Genomic DNA, 19684 nt, shown 5'->3' on the forward strand with positions numbered 1-19684 from the left:
CGTAAGATCGGTCGCAAACAGCGGAATGAATACCGGTCGCGTTAGTCGAAACAAATGGCCGAGAGAGTATAATTTATTATTCGCGACAGTGGTGGCAGAAGTAAAGAGAGGATCCTCTTTCTTCCCATGGTTGTCACGGTTACACGACTTTCGCCCTTTGTCAGTGAATTGCAGGCCGACGTAATGCGACGTCGCGTTAACTGTCATCAATGAACTTCCTTATTTAACGGTGCTCGTGTGGCCCCGTTGAATTCCCTTAATTCCGTCATACTTGGCCCTCCAGTTCCAGAGTTTCTCGTTTGCGCTTTGGCAACTCGCAGTGGCTGCTTGCTTAACATAAATTGATCATTTGCATTAGGCGTGTGTTTGCTTGTTTAGCAACCGGCTGATACGAATGAGCCTCTCGAGACACCATCTACCTAACTAACATATGCTCTTTCCTCTTCTCCCTCTTTCACCCTTTGCAGATGAACGAGATTTCAATTATTTATGGTAATTCGGCCATTTCTAAAATTTCATTCATTAAAAATCTTTCAAACAGAATGTAATATTACACTTAGGGATGGACGGGTATTCGAAAATGTCGGTCGAGCTTGAATCCGAGGAAATTGTCACTTTTCAAGAAGGAGGAACAAGGAATTGGGAAAGAGCAACCACGTTGGAATCGGTTATTTTTAAAGTTTAACGAGTTCTTGTACTTCTCGTCTCTGCGTTCGAGTGAATTACTCGAAGGCGAATTACTCGAGGGATTGCTTTGAATGGCCTCCCAACGAGCAGCTATTGAATAAGCAATTGCCCCTGGCCGGCTCGGAGCGCGGTCGATCGATTTTCAAAACTCGTTATCCCCGTAATGGAATCCCAAAATTACCGGAATATGATGTTCCCGAGCTGAACACCCTTTGTCCTACCGCGTCTCCGCATCACACTGCAACCTTATCCCTTCGAGTCTCCTATCTTATCTTGAACTCGACGCTGCAGTTATTCAATTTTACATAAAATTATTTCAAGACTTCTTTTTTTTTTCTACAATAACTTTTATCTCCAAGGGTGAAAACTACTTTCCTTTTATTTTCATGGTAATAACGATATTTCCAAGAGGGGATTGAACGCAACATCCCCCCGTTCGGCACATAAATCTCCATCAGAAATTTCCTCGGTTCTGAACTCATTAGAAAGCAACCCCCTTCGAAGGCGTCGCAATTTCTCGGTCAACCGAGAGGCAGTTTTCCGTCGGCAGGCTGCATAATATCCTCGTAACGAGAGATTACGATTTCTCATAAGGGGGAAAATTACGATTTCCCATGGACGATGGGGCTGGTGTGGGCCTTGTACCGTAACCGTTCCTCCAGTCGAGGGGGCGACACGCGAGAGAAGGGCCGGGCTAGGGAGCATGTTGCGAGCACATGGCGCTCGTAAGGGCAACCGTGCAGCCCGGTAACGACGCACGCATTCGCTAACTTACACGTACGCGTTAGAACGTGTGGGTGGATGCGAAACAGACAGCGCTAGGCACTGGCGAAACTATTGGCCGCTTTCGTCCGGGGACATCGTGCGCAGCTCGAGACATCCGGTACAATACCCTCCGGTTATAATGGGCCGCTAGTTCCTCGCATTGTTCGAAGGCTGTGTTATACGCGCGTACAAGCTGCAACGCACGCGATTCGCTCGCAACTCGTGCACCCGTGTTTTTCCTCGTCGATACGGAGTTCGTTGCTATTGTACGGTAAGAAAAAATGCAACGACGAACATAAAAAAAAGAACTGATCGAATTGATCAACCTCCTCCTTTTTTGAAGTCGGTTAATGCGTTGAACGCCATGGGGGTCATCGGTGACCGGCCCCGCAACTTGCACACGCCTGAATAATTAAAAGAAAACAACAGAAAAATATTATTTTAAGTAATATTGCTATGGTACAAATAGAAAGCTTGAAATTTGAAAATTAATTATTTCTATTCTTGACGTTCAACGTGTTAAAAATAGGGGGTCGGGACCTCCACCCCCTGTATCGTCATTCTCCTCGGGAACGGGTAAAGGGAAGCCTGCTATGCTCGATACTGTACCCTACACTAGCTTCCTCTAAAACTTTGCCGATATATCGGTGACATAGTTATGATAAACTAAATTATCGCGATAGTTGTAGGGTAAAGCAATTGACGCAGCTTGAGCGAGCGGCAACATCTGCGTTGCGGTATCCGATGGTTTGAAGCAATTTCTTGAGCATTAGTTACAGTTGAGATGTGGTAAAAGTGGGATTGTTCCGTAGTTCTGGGTTCGCATGGAAATCTGGTATTACTGGAAAACGGTGGTATCGCGTGATTTAACCCGTTCAGAGAACAACCCGTAGTTCGACTGGTAGTTTCCGCCAAGAACAATTTCCACGTTGTTTATTGTACCGAATTATTCTTCCCCATCGAATATCGCAATTATCGTGGTTATCGAAGTCCGATCGGCAGTGGCATCGGGCTATAGGAAGAGTAATTCTCGCTTTACACGAATTCATTTTTCATAACAGTCCGTTCTCAATTACGCGCGACCGAGGAAACATTCTCACGTAACGGGTTAATTCATCGTACGCGGTGTCGAGTAATGAGTTAACTCATTACGCACAATTTGAGCACGTTTTCGAATGACGAATCGCTTAGTCGAGTCACGCGTTCTCAAACGACCAGTTAATTCACTGTATTCTGGCTCGAAGGCGTTTTCAGAAATATCCCTCCATTTATTATACAGAAATTTAATTATTTTCTTAACTGACCAATGGAAGAACAATCGTAAAATATTATTAATTCATCTCATTTTACATACAATGTATATTTCATTAATTTATACTATCGGCGGTTTAATTTTACGTAGATTGATTTATTCGTGAAAGAAATTTCATTTATCCCTCTGTTATTAAATAATGTATCAACCCTTGTCAGTTTATCAATTCGTACGAGGCTGTTTTTTCGGCGCTGATTTAATTCGTTTTTTCGCGCCGAAAATATTAAGGGATTAATATGGGGGTCCGAGCGAGGGGGTTGGAGGGTGCGCGCAGCAGGGTCGATTGAATTCGATAACCCGAACGTTTAATCCAGATTTCAGCCAGAGTCTGATGGGTTGAAATGAACTTTCAGTCGATTGATCTCGGGATTGGTTCGATGAAGAACTTTGATGCGCATTTCCAACCCTCCGTGTCTGCCCGCTTTAATATCACTTGTTATCGATCGATGCATCACTATTTATGCGCTCGTTACATTTTTTATTCAACCATGCACGTATGGTTTTCAGTTGCATTCTTATGCAATTCATTTGAAAATGATTTCCCTTCAAATAAAAATGAATTTTTTATTGCGAACAGTTTCATTTAAAGCAGAGCAGAGTGTCTGCGCTCGAAATCCGAAACAGCCGTAAATCTAGGATGTGCAACGCACGTGCGTGGAAATATCGAGGACGCAAGCGCGCGTAACGCGAGTATCGATTCGACTAGTCGAACTCGCTCCGTTCGAATCGTCGCGCCGTTACGTCGACTCGTGTCGCGAATAATCGGATCGCCAATTGAACGGTCCAATTAAAATAATAAATCAGTGTAATTCGCCGTGGGTACTTGGACGTATTTCTTGTCTCGACGCTGAAGCTGTTCCCTTTTTTCATTTTATCCTATCTTTTCTTCCCTCCTTTTTTCCCCGGTCACCGATCGATTGATCCATTTGTACCGCGGAAAGAGGCTCCGCGTAAAAAGCACGAACAAAGAGGCTTCAATTTCCTTTTTTAGCACTTTGCTACCCCTAATTCGTTCTACGATTCGTAGCTACCCATTTGCTGGAAATGAATCTATTAATCCTGGGACAGTGGGAACTTGAATTTCATTTTTATTTTTCTCAAATTTAGATACCTGGGTACTTTTCTCCCCTCGATTCATTTAATACAATTATAAACGTGTCAATTGGCAAAGAGGCAATCATTTTGTAGTATCAATGGCGTTGTTTAATCAGTGGCGCGAACATTGTCAGGCAGAGTTTCGAGCGGCGCCAGGTTCGACCGCAAACGGCAATATTTTCGGCGTCCGCCACGCGATTGCTGCTAATTTCATTCGCCAGAGCGGTCGGTATTAATTTTCCCCAGCGGTCGAAACAAGCGGTGGCGCGCGTTGAATCCGTTCTGTTTCGCTGGCTCGACAGGAAACGGCGTTAATTTTACCCGGCCACCGCGCGCAGTCTTCTTCAGCCGAGAAGCTGTCACTCGTCTCGTCTCGTTCCACGGTTCGCTAATTTCCTCAACGATCGCTACCGACGTTCTACATACGATCTGTCTCTTTCCTGTCACTCGAAATATCGCTAATTTTCACCAGGCACCGTCAAAGCTCGACGTTCCCCTTCAACTTTTAACCCTTTTGATCGATGGTCGCTGCTCGCTGCACGAAAAATGACAAATATCCGGCTAAATTTATCCCTTTTCCATGGATCGTAAATAACACTCTGATTTTTCACGTTTTAATTCAACCTCGGAGTTCAGACTCGCTAAACGCAAGCAACTGGCGATAAGTTGATGTCGCGGAGTCAATCTTGTGGAGCGGAGCTTGTCGATCGTTAATTTCACAGGCGAGTAAAAAGTCGACGAGTTACCGTAAAATAAATTTGCATAGCCGTTTCGATGATCGATGGAGGCTCGTTTTTAGCGGCGAAACAGGAAGAGAGAGTTTCAGATACTAATAGCTACACGCTCTCCTTGTTCTCCTGTTTCCTCCAACTTTGCGAAAGATCCTTTTTTTTTTTTTAAATAGAACTCGGTACTTTTGAATCCAATAATCGATACGCTTCACCGCTGTATTACTAATAGGTCGTTGTTCCCTTTTTTTTTTCAGACCGCTGAATCCTGGGGCAATTGGAGTGCACCGCGGGACTTGTTGGTAAGTAATTTACTGAATTCTATTAGAGTAACACCCGTTGGTGAAACTCGAGCGAAACTCCGGTCAACGACACGCGGTAGCTTTTTTTCCCTTGCTTCGCGTGCAGAGAGACGATTACCGCGTTATCCGTCGATGCTTTAGAGTAATTAACTTGTATTGAAGAAAAGTGGTCCGAAGAATTGATTGCCACGATAGAAGGCAACCCGGCGCGCCCTTAATTTGGGGTGGAAAGGGTTAAATTAAAAAAAAGTCAAGATTACTATGATAAACTGAATGCTCCAGCGAAGAATCCTGCGCAACCTCATCAAACCTTCGGACGAAGGGTGGGTAGGGTTGAAATTTTCAATATCCAAGGGACGAAATTTATGCGAGCCAGCGTAACGGCCTCTGTTTTTCTCTCGAACCGGATTCCTCTCGTGCTTTCGTGAAAAAAAATCGCCCTACCAAGCCGTACAAAGTTCGCAATTGAACCCACCCCTTCGCGTATTCCATTTACAAGTTTTCCCTTTTTCTTACGAATCAGCCTGGCGAACCCCGACCGGTGCTTCCATCGAATAGAATAGAATTCTTTATACACGCGGCAAAGTATCGTTGCAAATATTAGATGGCTGTTACGATAGCTTTTCAAGATACGACACTGTCTCTCCCTCTCTCGCTGGAGGGACCGCGAGTTTGTCGAGTTGGAAAGATTTTGAAAATTCCTCGCACGCCCCTTAGTTCCCTTGACGCTACTTTACCTTCCACGGTTTTACATCCATCCATTGTTATGCGTGTACAGACCGGTCGGAGGACACACGATCGAAGGGAACCTCGTGTCTTTTTCCAGGGACGAGTTGCGACATGAAAATTCGTGTCCCTACGTCGGTGCATTTATGGGCGTCGAATCGAGGATATAGGGGGGCATAATTTTATACCAACCGCTTTGTTGGTTGCTCGATACCAGGGAAAGGTGAAACTCCGATATCGTAGAATTTCGTGTTTCCTCGAAATAAGATAAACAGTTGCAATGAAAAAAAATTCCATTTTATCCGTATTTTGTATCAACTTGTGATCAGAAAAATTAACAAAAATGGATTCCTCATAAAAAAATACATAATTTACACCATCCTTCTAGCTCTGGAGGTTTCCGAGATATTCAATCAAGTATATTTCTCACCCTTCACTTTGGGGTCTATCTTCACCCCCTTAACACGAATATCGGCGTGTCAAATATTTTTTCGAGAACTATATTATACATAAGTTTCATCAAAATCTGAAATTATCACTTGGACATGGTCCCTTGTTAGAAATTATTTTAATCCTCCTTGGGAAAACGTATTTCTAACAACCAGGGGACAACTAAACAGCATCCCCTTTCCATTCGACCATTCAGGAAGCTCCCACATTTTATCTTGGAATAAATCAGAACGATCCTCGAGGATAGGTCGATTCTGCTTGCCGTATGGTCGCGTAATCCCTCTCGAGTGCGCTAGAAGAATCGTGGTGTGTTCTTTCTTGCCGTTGGTATTCCGTGAACGTTATCGCGCGTGAACTCGTCGATGGTGCAGAGTGTCAAGTGCGCGTCTTCGATGTCGTACGTGAAGATACTGCGGAAACGATCGTGGTTGCGTCTCTCGTCGTTTCCTCACGTTCGACCTTTCCACGACACCGGACTACGACGAGTTAACCGACCGAACGATTTTCCCCGCTTTTATTGCCATTTCCGTTTCGGCGATCACCGAAACCGCTCTCCCATTGCGTGCCATTTTTCCACCGCAAAATCACTAGGCGGTCCGGCAACCGTGATCAGGGCTCGAACCGCGACTGAAATAACGACGGCCATTTATCCGCCGTCTCATTTTTACCATTCGATTGGAGTATTGTCGAAGCGACGTAGGAAGATAATATTTTTACGCTGGTATTCCTGGGATAACCCCAAAGGTTGAAAGGGGGAGGGATTTTAGTGGGTAGGGTAGCACCCAGGATTTTTTGTCGTGGGTGCTACGAGTCACTCATGATAACAGAAAAAGAAAAGGAAAATAACATTTTGAATTAGGAAAAATTAAAGAGCGAATTAAAAAATTAATACATATCAAGTCTGGAATGGTGTTTGACATTTCGTCGAGGCTAAAATAAGTACGGCAGAGGGTAGCTAAAGGGGATAGACAAAGAAAAGGACCGACCAGTCATTATGCAGAAGAGTGTACATTATTAATGTACGTCGTACCGACTGACAGACGCGAGGGCTTTTAACGAGTTCCGGCGATTGTTCCCTACGATAGAAAGAACGACGAAAATTCTTGGTGGCAGAAGTCTGAGACCGTGGGCTACCGATCATTACCGCACCAGGCTACGACGTTTCGTTTCGACTCCCTTTGTTTAACCCGATTCCCTATTATTCGCTCCCGGTACCGCTAAAGTACTCTTATCGTGTAATATAAATATTTATTTAATCATTCGCGACAATTGCTGCGATTCTCCCTTGAATTTTCCTCGTCGCAATCGATGGAAAGTGTGACACACGAGGAACCCGTTGTTCGCCCCGTAAATGCAACGTCACCGTCGACACCTGTTTCCGGGTACGCTTTACCGATGCACCGGGTGCACTCGTGCACTGCATATAGCGCTGAATGATTCACGCGAGGAGGTTGTTTCTGACAGATGCGAGAAGCTTCTATCTAAGCGAGCCACCGTTCAATCCCAGTTGAATCGATACGAATCGCGCGCATTGTTACTGACAGAGTTATACGCGATAACGCGTGATAATGATATCACGATTTTATCAAGGTGTACAAACTCTCCGATGCGGTCGATCGGGTCGGGGTTGGTTGGAAAAAATTGGACGAATTCAAAGAAAGTCCTCGACGATAATTATTATTAACGACGTATCGCGTTAATTTGAATGGAACGAGTGAAAATAAAATATCAACAATTTTGCCTCGGTGCCTGAAATTACACGAGTGCTCGTAGCAGAGGGTTTTACAGGTATGCAAGAAACTGATGGCGTTTCGCCCTCGGAAACGTAACAAGAAACTCTCGTAGCTACGAGGAGCGTGTTGAACAAAGAGATAGGCAAAGAACGACCGGGAATATGGAGATTTATCTCTCGAGCAATTCTCTGGACGCTCGACAAGCCGACACGCTAATTCGGTCGAACGAGAAAACGGATGGAGGTCTTTCATGGAAATAGAAGAAAGGAAATTGGATCAGAATTACGTATAAACGCGTGTTTAGCTGAGATTTATCGGAATGCAAATATTTTCCAACGTTTCTGGAAATTTTATTTTTCCTCGGTTAATTAGTTATTCTCGAACATCGAATGTAACGGAACAAACGTTCACGGTGCAAAATATTTAATGGCCGGCTGTTTTTTCTTCTCGCGACAAGTTAACCAGCCTGATTCCCATCTTGAATCTGAACCATTGAACCCGTTACTCCCACGAAGATCGCCGGGCAACTGGAAATGGTTTCTGTATGCGGGAGACCGATACCCTAGCTGGGTATCTGACAAATTGGCCCTCGGGTACCGTACTCCGAGCTATTTTAACAGGACCTCAAACGATATGGGGGTCATTCGAATCGAGGCATTGCATTCAAAAATTAATCATAGACACAGGCCCAGTAGGAATTCGAGGCCTAATTAATTAAAAATCGCTAATTTTCCTGTAGAAAAAATTTCAGCCACGGTCCGTCTCTGGACATAGCTATTTCTATCTCTTCAATCGACATATTTTAATCATTGGAAAGTTTATACAAAACATCTGTTCAGAAACGCTTGCTTTTCAAGTTATAAATACGTTTGACTCGCAGGAACACCTGGTGAGATCCGAGAGTATGCAGTTAACTTCGAAGAATAAACTTGAATAGGAAAGAAGTTTCGGTAACTTTTTTAATGAGGGAAATTTCTTTGATTAACGTATTCGTAGTATGTACGACGTTTGAATTATCAGAGAATTTTTTAAATCTTTACCTTTCCTCGATTTAACTCTGAAATTTTGAAAATTGATTTTTTCGATCAATCACCAGAGGAAAGAGGAATCAGTGAACGTTGGAGCGATGCATTATTGGCGTTTAATTTTATCGAAACGGTACGTCACGCAATCCGGCTGGCAGGATAACTCAATTTCCTCTGGTGAGTTGGCTTTTTCCGGCTCTCGACATTTTCCAACGATCGTTCGCTTTTAATTTCGACGGCTGTTGTATTCGAGCGGAAGTTACGACATCCGTGGAACCTCGTAAATTCCTCGATCCAGCGCGGAAACGAGCTGCGATAAGGAAGATTTTTAAGCATCCAATCAACGGAATAATATAGAGTAAATTCAAACATTTATATTGCACGCTTCATAAGTGCGCTGAAACAGATGTAGACGAATGGTTCAGCTGCAATTTCAAACAATTGCTAGTAGTAAATATTTGACGAGCCACTGGCATTCCGTGAATTGCTATATTTATTCTCAGAACCAAACGAACGGGCGAACGCTTTGTCAACGTTACGCACAAACAGGCAAACACCGAGGGATCGTTGGAAAGTTGAAAAATCCAAAAAACAAAAGAGAGCCGAGAAGAAAGTGAAAAAATGAGAGGAACGAAATCAGCGACACAGAGAAAGCAGGAATTCAAAAAATTCTAATTTTAAAATTTTTCAGCCTATTAATAAATTTCCAATAGATAAAGGGTTAATTTTCAAATTAAATTCCTTTGGTTTCTATTTGATATGTTTAGAGATTTAGCAGCGGTATTTGTAATAAAAATGTTTTTGAAAATCATTTACCATTGAATATGTAGCTTAAGAGTATTTCAAGGGTAGAAGAGTAAGGGTGAGAAGGGGATAACAGCCAGTGTGTCTTGAAATAAAGCGTTCTCACTAGCTTCTGTTTCTCACCCTTCTAAGCTATTCCTCCCCTCCCTCCCTTCCTCGCCTTTTTTGCTGTCGCTAAAAAGTTTGATACCTTTTTAGAAGGTATTGTTTGCAGGCGAGGAAAGGGAGAGAATGGTCGGGCTAAAGAGGGTTTCCCAGCCGGCGAGATAAGCCAAAGGGGTGGAAAACGAGTAGCGCGACCGCATGGATGCCGATAAGAGCAATTCCGAGGGTGTGTTCGCACCAAACTTAGGCTTAGTCACGAAGACAACGGGGAACGGTAAATTCTACTCGCGATAGCGATCGACGCGGAATAGGAATAAGAATTTCTTGTTATCTTCGGGTAATGTAAGCTCCACCTCCTGCGTGCGTTGAGTCTGAATTCCGACCTCGCCAGTATATCGAGCACCTATGAGAAAAAAAATACAATTTCCAATAAATACTAAAATCACACGGTCGAATTTGAAAAAAAAAAACCTTAGAAAATGAAAGCGTTAAATCTTAATGATTAATGTTTGGATAATCACTCGCTGAGTAGGCAAAAATAATTGAGTGCCAGGAGGGAAAGGAAGATGCGTTCGAGGGAAAATAAGAAAAGAATTAGACTTTAAGTAGCTGGCAGGGATTTAACGAAAGACCTCTCGAGGGTTGGTTTACCGAAGGAAATAAAGAAGAGGTTAGGGGAAACGATAGGACGAGCAAATGAGTAATCGATGAACATCAACCGCGACCAAAGACAAATATGCTTTCTTGTCTTCCTTTCGATCGAGGTGAATCACGAACGGTTCTTCGAATCGTTTAACGAGTTTGATCATAGAATCTGTTTATAATAAAAATTCACGAAGGAAATAGAAATTCGGAAAATTGTCTGTAAAGGGAAGGTAACAAACGGCGATAAATCTCGAGGATTATACGTTTTGAAGATAAATCTAGATCCTGCGAGAAGTTTCACGGATAATCGAAAGCAATTGCTCAGCCGTGTGACCGACGATCCTCCATTTGTCGAGAATGCGCCGGTGTATAAGTTTCGAAGTAGCAGGTGATTCGATTATTTTCCAACTGAAGTCGACTCCGGTAAAAACTTCGCCTCGTATACCCAATTTCGAGCAATTGATCCGAGATTTCTTTATATTTTCAGATTCCAACACAATCTTTTGAAATCCTAATTGTCATTAATGCTAGTGATTTTTTTTTATAAATCTACAAACGTCTTCGTTCTGGCGCGACCTATTTTGGTCCACAGAGAATCCTTCGGCAACGAACAGTCTCTATCCTAACTCTAAACATCTTGAAACCTAAGACACGGATTTGCTGAATTACTATCGAATCCTTCGACGAGTCCCAGTTCAAAACTGGCTCCGATCCCTCGCAGAACTTCTCATCCCTTTCCTTATCCCTTCTCCTCATTGTTCGATCTTTCAAACCCTACCAGAATCCAATGCCCTTCGACGCTGGTTCATTTTCCTTCGAATTACCTTCGACTATCAACGTCCACCTCGAAGAGATAAAGTCTCTTCGGCTTATCATCCGCTCTCCTTCGACTCTGAAGTTGAAAAGTTCGACAGGCGGAAACGAAAGGTGTATCGCACGGGCGAGACGACAAAGCGACGACGGACCGATTGAAGAGAAGAGCTCCGGGAGACAGAAAGACAAGCGGTACCAGTGGGAGTACAAAGAAGAGATAGAGCAGAGAGGAAAGGGAAACGAGAGAGCAGAGAGTCGACGAATGGGTAAAGATGTGATCATCGAAACGGAGACAGAGGCATATGTCGAGGCTGTGAGAGAATCGCGGGGAAAGAAATGAAAATGAGCACAGAGAGAGAGCCGAAGAGATAGATACCTAGATAGAAGCTCCCGTCGCAGAGGACTTGGTGAAACAAAGAGGATCTACCCTGTGACGAATACCGAATCAATCGTAACCGAAAATTCTAGTAGTATATACCTTGGTGGAATTAATTCTAGACAAAATATTCTTTATTTCATATTTGTGCTAAATTGATACTGTAATATTTTCATTGTAATCCACAATGTTTATACTTAATATTTTCACATGATTTGCTTTGTAAATGTTTGAAAATTTTAATTAAAAGAAATCTAAACTGTGTTGTTAATTTTGTTTTTCTAAAATTAGAAAACAATGATTAGAATATAAAATATAAAATAATTTGAATAAACGCGAAATTTAAGTAAAAATTTAAAAGTGTCCAGAATTAATTCCACTAGTGTAAATTTATTCGGATACCGATATGGTCACCCACGCATGAATGAACGTAGCAATCAAAGGTCCTAGAAAGATTTCCATTTTTCCATTCGCCCCGTTAGCAATAGTTACTCGTCACCCGGTATAAGAGAGAAAAGAGAAAAGGAGGGTAGACGGTTGACAGAGAGAAACAGGGAGCCGGGGATCGTAGATGATATCGAAGCAGAATTCGTGCAGCAGAAATACAAACACAGGATTGTATTGTAGTGGAGCGAGCATTGTCTGCGGGCGTGCGGAGACCTACGCAACCCCTTCCTCTGGTCGTTGCTTGAAACAAAGCCTCTCTAACAGGCCTGCCAACGGGGGAATGCACAATTACATACACGGCCGCCTACTCCAGACTGTCCTAAGAAGCTTTAATTAACGGCGGCTTGCGGCCTCCGCGTACGCGTACCCGCTGAAAAGTGAGCACGCGTGTACCGAAAGGGTGGTGCGCAGAGCAGGGGCCAGTCGATCTAACACCCCCTCACCCCCATCGTTACGCGAGAATTGCACGTCGACTTCCGCGTCAATGGTTCCGGTTTAAATCCTTCACTCCGTTCGTTCGGATCCAGGACGTTCAACCCTTTTTTAAACCTTCACTAGGGCAGACGGATCAACCCCTTGCTGGTTTCGAATAACGGGGGTGATTCGTGCCGGTTCTTCGTGAATTTTTTTTTTTTTTTTCATGAAGTATATTGCAAGAAGACATAGTGATTCTTGCAGTAACAATCAGAGGGTATTAAATTCTTGGTTATTTAATTTTCATTGAAATGTTGTGTAAAGGATGGCGAGCGATATTTCAGGAGAAAATCCAACGAAGAAACGAGGCGAAAGATGCTAATTCAGCGACGATTAAATGCTGGAAAGATGAAAACACGTGCAAATTATTCGCGCGTCTCTACCCTGGAACAAAGGCACCCTCGTGTCTCTGTTCCGAAAAAACATTGCGCCCGTACGGTCAGTGTCTGTCGAGGGGGTGCGCCGAGGTTTGAATTAAAACGTAATTTCGCGAGAAGAAAAGGGAAATTCAGGAAACGACGGACACCGTAAAACGGAGCATTATGTGTAATATACATAGAAATAGCCTGTGTTAATGGGTGTAGGGAAAATGTCACCCGGTTACCACGATTATCCAAATGTTTTCCCTCTTTCCGGTGAAACCACGCGTCTTAACGGGGAGAAAAAAACACTTTTAGCGATATGAGACGCGGTTCTTCGTTATGGAATTTTTCTATTCAAATTTTTTCAACGTTGTATAAATAATTACAATTTTGTTCGTTTTCCATCCCAGAATAGAAGTTATATAACTAAGAGTCTCGGTGATTCTCACCCTCCTTCTCCACCCACCCTTGTACAAACAGAGAATTCCTCCAAAAACTGCACTCTGGCAGTCGGAGTTTGCATCAGTGGCACTTAATTCACGTCGACTTGATTTATCCTTCAAACTTTATTGCACACTCTGCTTCGGCAAGAAACTTACCCAAGTATATTCCATTATCACAATAGAACTCGTTGCTCGAGATTCCGTGAACAATGCTACTCGATGTAACATTTTTATGGAACACTGGCTATCCGAGTAAGTATTTTGTATTAAATAAAAAATACTTGGAATAGTATTGCAAATGCAATAACCCTCCGCCTTGATAGGATATCCACGAAGCTGCACATTTTTTATTAAAGAATATCGAGCCGAGAGAGAGAAAAAGAGGGGAAAGTAATTTCAGTCAAAGAAGTTTCCATCCAGGAAACTGATTACTTTACACTCTGCAACTCCCCGAAGAATATCGTTTGAAAAATTCCAAGCAACGTTATTATGTTTCCCTCCCCTAGCAACATCTTTATAACTTGTTGATGAGAATGAAAAATTCAAAACTCCTCTCTGCCCGACCACTCTGCTTCCCTTCTCGGATAACATTAACAGAAATAAAAAGAATGGAGAAATTCGTGAAAGGTTCTCCTTGGTTATTAAAACGATCGAGATAAAATGGAAAATGGCAGCTATTAATGGGGCCGCAAGATCGTAAACGAAAGACCACACGACTCGAAGGGAATCAATCGGAAGGAAATTACCCTCCGTGATGGCCTACGTAAAACAATTTTCTCTCATAAAAGAGCAAGAAATCCCAGCAATATATACTTGTTTATCCTGGAAATCGAGCGACTGTTCATCCACGACGAATCGCCAAAGTTTCACCCTTGTGAAATCAAAGACGAAAGGGACAGTTGATGAAAAAACAGTCGAATTTGTCTCTTCCGTCGCTCCATTAGAAACTTTCCAGAGTAGAACGTCACAAGTTTATGGAGCTTAATATCGCGTATTTTTCACGAGTAACCTGGTATAAATGTGATAATATTTCAGGGAGACAAAGGTGGATAGTAATATTACGTGTTTCAATTAACGTTTTCTAGGAAATTTTTTTTATTATCTTTCAAAAATTAACGCGGTTGTTTTTATAAATTCGTCTTCTTCTCGTTACAAGCTGGTATTCGAGTACTGGTATCAGGCACCCGAAGCTATAAACTATATATACCTTGATAATCAGGCTATTACAGCTGTCGACTACCTCAAAAACTCAGGTACTCGAAGGGGCACTTTAAAGAGCCCATTTAAAGCTCGCAACGGCAGCCTAAAGTACCATTACAAAGCCATTACCGTAACTATCGGCTACTACCAGCCCATTTAGCCGTTTTCCTCAGGTACCTATATACCAGAGTGTTCGCTCTTAATTCGAACAGTTACGTCTTAACTTTACATCGACGATTTTTCTCAGCTAATAACGGCCTCTTAATAAAAAGTACCTTATCCCAGAAGAACGAAGGAAGGTTACATTTTACAATTAGCTAAATCGAAACGTCTCTCTTTGGATATCCGACAAGTTCATTACGGTTGCAACGTGGCTAACAGGATTTCGTTGGACGTCGTAACGAGCTATCTTTCTTTCTCTCTCTCTCTCTCTCGAGTCGTAATTCAAAAGTTGATTCGAGTAGCGGCAATTTATTGGGCTGGGCGAGATTTTTCTTCCTCGGAGATGGCTACTTGGAAACACGGCTCGACGATGGAACTTGAACGAAGAGATAAGGTCGCTGGAAATTGCATTAAACAGCATAGGCACGTGCCGAGACCTAGAAAAGAGTTCCACGATGAAATATGGAGATACCGGGTGTTCAGATGTTTCTTCAAAGGAATCTTTTTTCTTTTACGTTTCGGTAATTTTAAATTTTCAAAGTTTCAATTTCTAAAATTTCCAAATTTATAAATTTTTAATTTCTAAAGTTGCTGAATTCCAAAATTCCGAACGAAGCTGTCAAATATAATCCTCCAAATAATCGCCTACTACACGAAATAGGAAAAGTTATATCCGAAAAGAAATGAAGGATCGAAGCGAGAAAAGAAGTAAATTGCTGGTATAAAGCGGTCCGTAAAAGTGGGATTACAAACGAAAAAGTTGGTGAAATAGGGTTAATCCGAGGAGTAACGTCATTACACGGGCTTTGTCCTGATCGAATTAGGATCGATACGTTACTGAAACGAGGGGGGAAAAAAAAAGAGAAAGATCGTATCGTTCCGACGAAGGGGCAAAGAAAGGTTATCAAAAGAACAACCGTACGGTTGTCCAAGACCTTTTTATCCATGAAATTGTCCCTAAATAAATCTGTCTTTTCCTTCGTTAGATAATACTTCAACAAATTTCTCTCCGATAAAGACCCGAATTCGATAAATTTCTTATTACGTTTCTCACAATTTTCTGCTCAATGAATTTTCCTAAACAACTGTAACACACTTCTTCAATGATTTATCAAGTGTAACCGAGAATACAAGAAAACATTTAACCCCGGTACCTTTGATACTTTGCTAGCCATTACAATATTCCTTAAATAAAACGATTACAAAAAGTGGAAAAAAGGAAAAGTGGCTCTCAGTCGTATACAACTCTCAACTTGAAGTGTCTCGATTTCAAACGAAAAAAAGAAAAGAAGCACACTCATCTGTGCAACGAAATCCATCCGGTGGTGGTCGCGACAGAAGCTACAGGGGTCGTTCAACCACGCTGATAAAAAAAATCAAGAGCACAAGGGAAAGTGGAGAGGGAGTTTAAAAAAAAGAGAAAAAAAAAATCGAAGGGGAAATTCAATCGATATCGGATTACAGATTGAACGCTCGAACGGGCCGAAAGTTAGGGGCATACGGCGCGCCAATCCTTTCCCGCCTCTCCCAATCCGCTTAACTTCGCGGATTCAACTGCGAAACTTATCGGATCGTTCGAGCAACGACCGATACGAAATCGGTCCATATATCTGCGGTATCGGTAATGTATTCGGGACTCGTGAACGCGATCGCCAATTCTGCTTTCCGTTCTTCTCTGCCACGACGAATCCGTGGGGTAGTTTTTATTTTTCATTGGGGAACAGTTAGAGAACATTGGTGTAACTAGGCAGGGAGTAGGGTGGATCAATCCTAGATACGGGGTGACCCTTTTAAAACTCCTAAGTTAAAAGTCCTAGTTACGCCACTGTCGTACAGCACCGGGCATAGATCTTCCTAGGGAAAAACTATACATAGTTGAGATCACTGAAAGTTTATCTATCAAAGTATAGATAGAAATGCAATAAATCCTAATACTGAAAAACTGTGAAGTATCTTAAAGAGACAGGAGAGTTGGATAAAAAAGATAATCTTCCGGCAATGGCATCCGAGTGATTTCTCGAATAAAAACTTGCTATTCCGTCGTAACAAAATAGCTGCCGTTTGTTTTCTTGATAAGTTGCTAAATCAGTATTTCTTGTAAACGATTACTGCCAATTATCGACGACTCTCGAGTCCCAATTAAGCTGTTGCAAATTAACCGTAGTCAAGAGCGAAGGAGGTAATCGTGCAAAAAAACCCAGGGTATTAATTAAGGAGTTGTTTTTCAAAAAAATTGTTTAATTCATTGGCTACTGTAAAACGGTTCACCTTGGACTTGCGTAATGATGATATTTCGACGACTTCCCCACGCTTTCTTCCTTTGCATCAGTTTTATTCGGCTCGCCGTTATTATGCAATCGGCGCGATGCATTTGAATAATAGCGGTTGCATGCATTCGCGAAAGCATTTATGCAAGAGTTTGCTTTTTGCATGTTAGTTTGTTTTTACGACTGCCACACGGCCGATCGTGGCGAGCTCCGGCGCCTGAATACCGTTTCGTCGAGAGTGAAATCTTTATTCCATAAATGGCGAAAAAATGGTACCTTCGATGACGGGACCATTAAATGGTCCGTTTAATTAAATAAAAATAGAAGAAATAAATATGTTGGCAGACGTCTGCTTGGTGCTTTAAGAAGCGGTAAAAATATCAGTTTGAAAGCGTGGTACGCGATAAGAAGGTAAATCTTGTCTCCACATTTCTGACGGAAACGCGGCCTACGAACGCCGGAAACGCAGACGGTTAAAGTGCGGTTGTACGTCTGCCGTTTGCCGTGGCACGGGCCGGAAATACGAAACCGGCACGGGAAAACGTATCGGTTGCCGAGACGAGAGAACGATGCCCTTTTCCTTCCAACCTGTTTCACCAGCGAGATGTTACAGGTTTTTCAAGTGAGTACCATTCTCCTTCTCGTCATCGAAGTAAGCGCATCGCGTACAGGTGTACGTTACAACGAGCGCGGAAAGCTTTAGTCGAGGAGGACAGAGGGAAAGTCATAAGTGTGTCACTCGAAGCGGGTGGACAACTTGAGATGGAAAATTTCCATTAACCTTTCCATTCGTTCGAGATCATTTCTTTTGATAAAGTCGATACTGGGGTATCGAGATTCTTTAGATTCGATAAGAGATATCGGGAGAGTTCAGAATTGAAGTCGCCGACTCTCCGGACGGAATTTTGGTACCTTTTTTGTATATCTATAGGGGTGAATTGGTGAATGATAAATTTCTATCATTCTAACATTCCAAAACCCTAAAATTCGAAGTACTCCAAATTACAAATGAAATTAATCTCTCCCGATTCTCTCGTTACTCTGTTTCTGCGATCTTTCCAATAAATTCCCACCAGCTAATGGTCCGCGCCATTTTCGATAGAGTTTCCTGATCGTTTGCTTGCTGCTGGTGGTTACTGGGAACCATTAGTATCTGGTGCGCGTCCGCTTTGAATCGGTGTTTCCGCTGAACCCGTGGTACCAACTGCAGACGACAGCAGATTGATATTTTTCTTTAATAAGCTGCGCTCGCTACCGTTCCCATTATAATGGCTGTCGTTTTATGCACCGGTTGACGGTTCCAGCGGCTTCGTTTCTTCCAGTTACATTGCTCGAAATTGCTTTGCACGAGCTGATTCTGTAATAGTAACCGGGTACAAGGTGTAGGCAATTTTTCACCGGGCGAAATAGTGGAAAAGAGAATCGATCCGATGAGAAACTAAATTGCTATCATAAGAAATTATAAAGTCTTATCTTAAATTTTGTTTTTTATTTCATCATTGCGCTGTTATTCCAGCGAGAGCAACACGGTGTCACCGGTGACACAGTCAACATTTAACTTGAGCTTAAACGAAAACAAACTAAACTTGACTTTAACTTCGTCGCATTAAATAAATACATACTGTAGAACCTCGTGCACGTGCGTTATTAAGAACTTTGTCTAAAACTAATTAACACGTTGAATGCCATGGGCGTCACCGGCAACCAGCGTCACAAATTTAATATAACTTGTAATTAGAATCGTGTAAAAATGAATAGCGAATACTTGCTTGAAAATTGTTCGATATTATAACAGAAGGGGTTGAGTTGAATTCAACCCCTTTCAGCTTTTCTCCTTAACACGAAATTCTCCTGTATATCGTTTCAAGGAGTCGCGAAAAGCTTCCGGAATTACAGTCTCCTTCCTTGTACCTTGGTGAAAACGTGGGAAATCGTGTTGGGGTGCATTGACGCCATTATCAGGGAAAATCCTGTAACACCGATCCGGCGGAGGGGCGCGCCTACGAGCAAGCAAAATAACACGCGTGTGCGGTTTATAAGCGCGTCCGTTTCAATCCTCTTATTCGAACGCATTGAAAGCTTTCAGCTTTTCCAGCTGAAAATGTGTAAACGAATGTTACCGCGATCGATCTCGTTCGATTTTCCCATGTAATGGAAAACGCTGAATATACGAACAGGGAAAAATAGCGGTGTTCCCTTGTCGAACACGATGTCTGTTGAATTGTACCACACAGCACTACGTTAATTGGTTAAAAAAAAGAAACTGCTTTTTGATCGTTGTAGCTCTCCACGAAAAATACGAAAACTATTCGGGGGTCGAATTACCAACAGGGGGTAACAATATACTCCTTTCCTCTACAAATTGCTTTCCAATCGCTGTTCACCCCACAATGGAGTGAAACAAAATTGAGGGAAAAAAATTACGAGTTGAAAACAAAAATTTCGTAGGTTATCTGGAAGCTGGAGGAGGGGTTGGAAACGAATTCCCCGGGGTAACGTTATCGACTTTGTCGAGCATCGACACGTGTTACGTACGAACATGGAAAAAGTACGATGTTGGGCGCGTGTATCGTGCGAGAGAGTGAATTTATTTACGATCAGGTCCGCGTCGCTTCCAGCCACGCGCGACTTTATTGTTTACAAGGGTGCCGGGGGCCATTAATTGTGGCTTTTACCTCGCTCATTTCCTTCCCTCTGCTCGCTTGGCCACGCGACAGAAAGAAGCCGATAAACGACCTGTTAATTTGTTGGCTGCGAGATCGA

At 42.6% G+C, this 19684-nt stretch overlaps 1 protein-coding gene across 5 annotated transcripts in view; it reads left to right on the forward strand.

The window, feature by feature from the left end:
- The window catches only part of LOC114880398 (ankyrin repeat domain-containing protein 50), a 109825-nt gene that overhangs the window by 48657 nt on the left and 41484 nt on the right, over positions 1 to 19684 (forward strand). For all 5 annotated transcript variants that reach the window (XM_046290114.1, XM_046290117.1, XM_046290118.1 and 2 more), the window contains one exon: positions 4845 to 4889. The gene's annotated coding sequence lies outside the window, so the exon portion shown is untranslated. The remainder of the gene's footprint in view (positions 1 to 4844; positions 4890 to 19684) is intronic.

Source organism: Osmia bicornis, chromosome 2 (genome assembly GCF_907164935.1).
Source record: "Osmia bicornis bicornis chromosome 2, iOsmBic2.1, whole genome shotgun sequence".
NCBI lineage: Eukaryota > Metazoa > Arthropoda > Insecta > Hymenoptera > Megachilidae > Osmia > Osmia bicornis.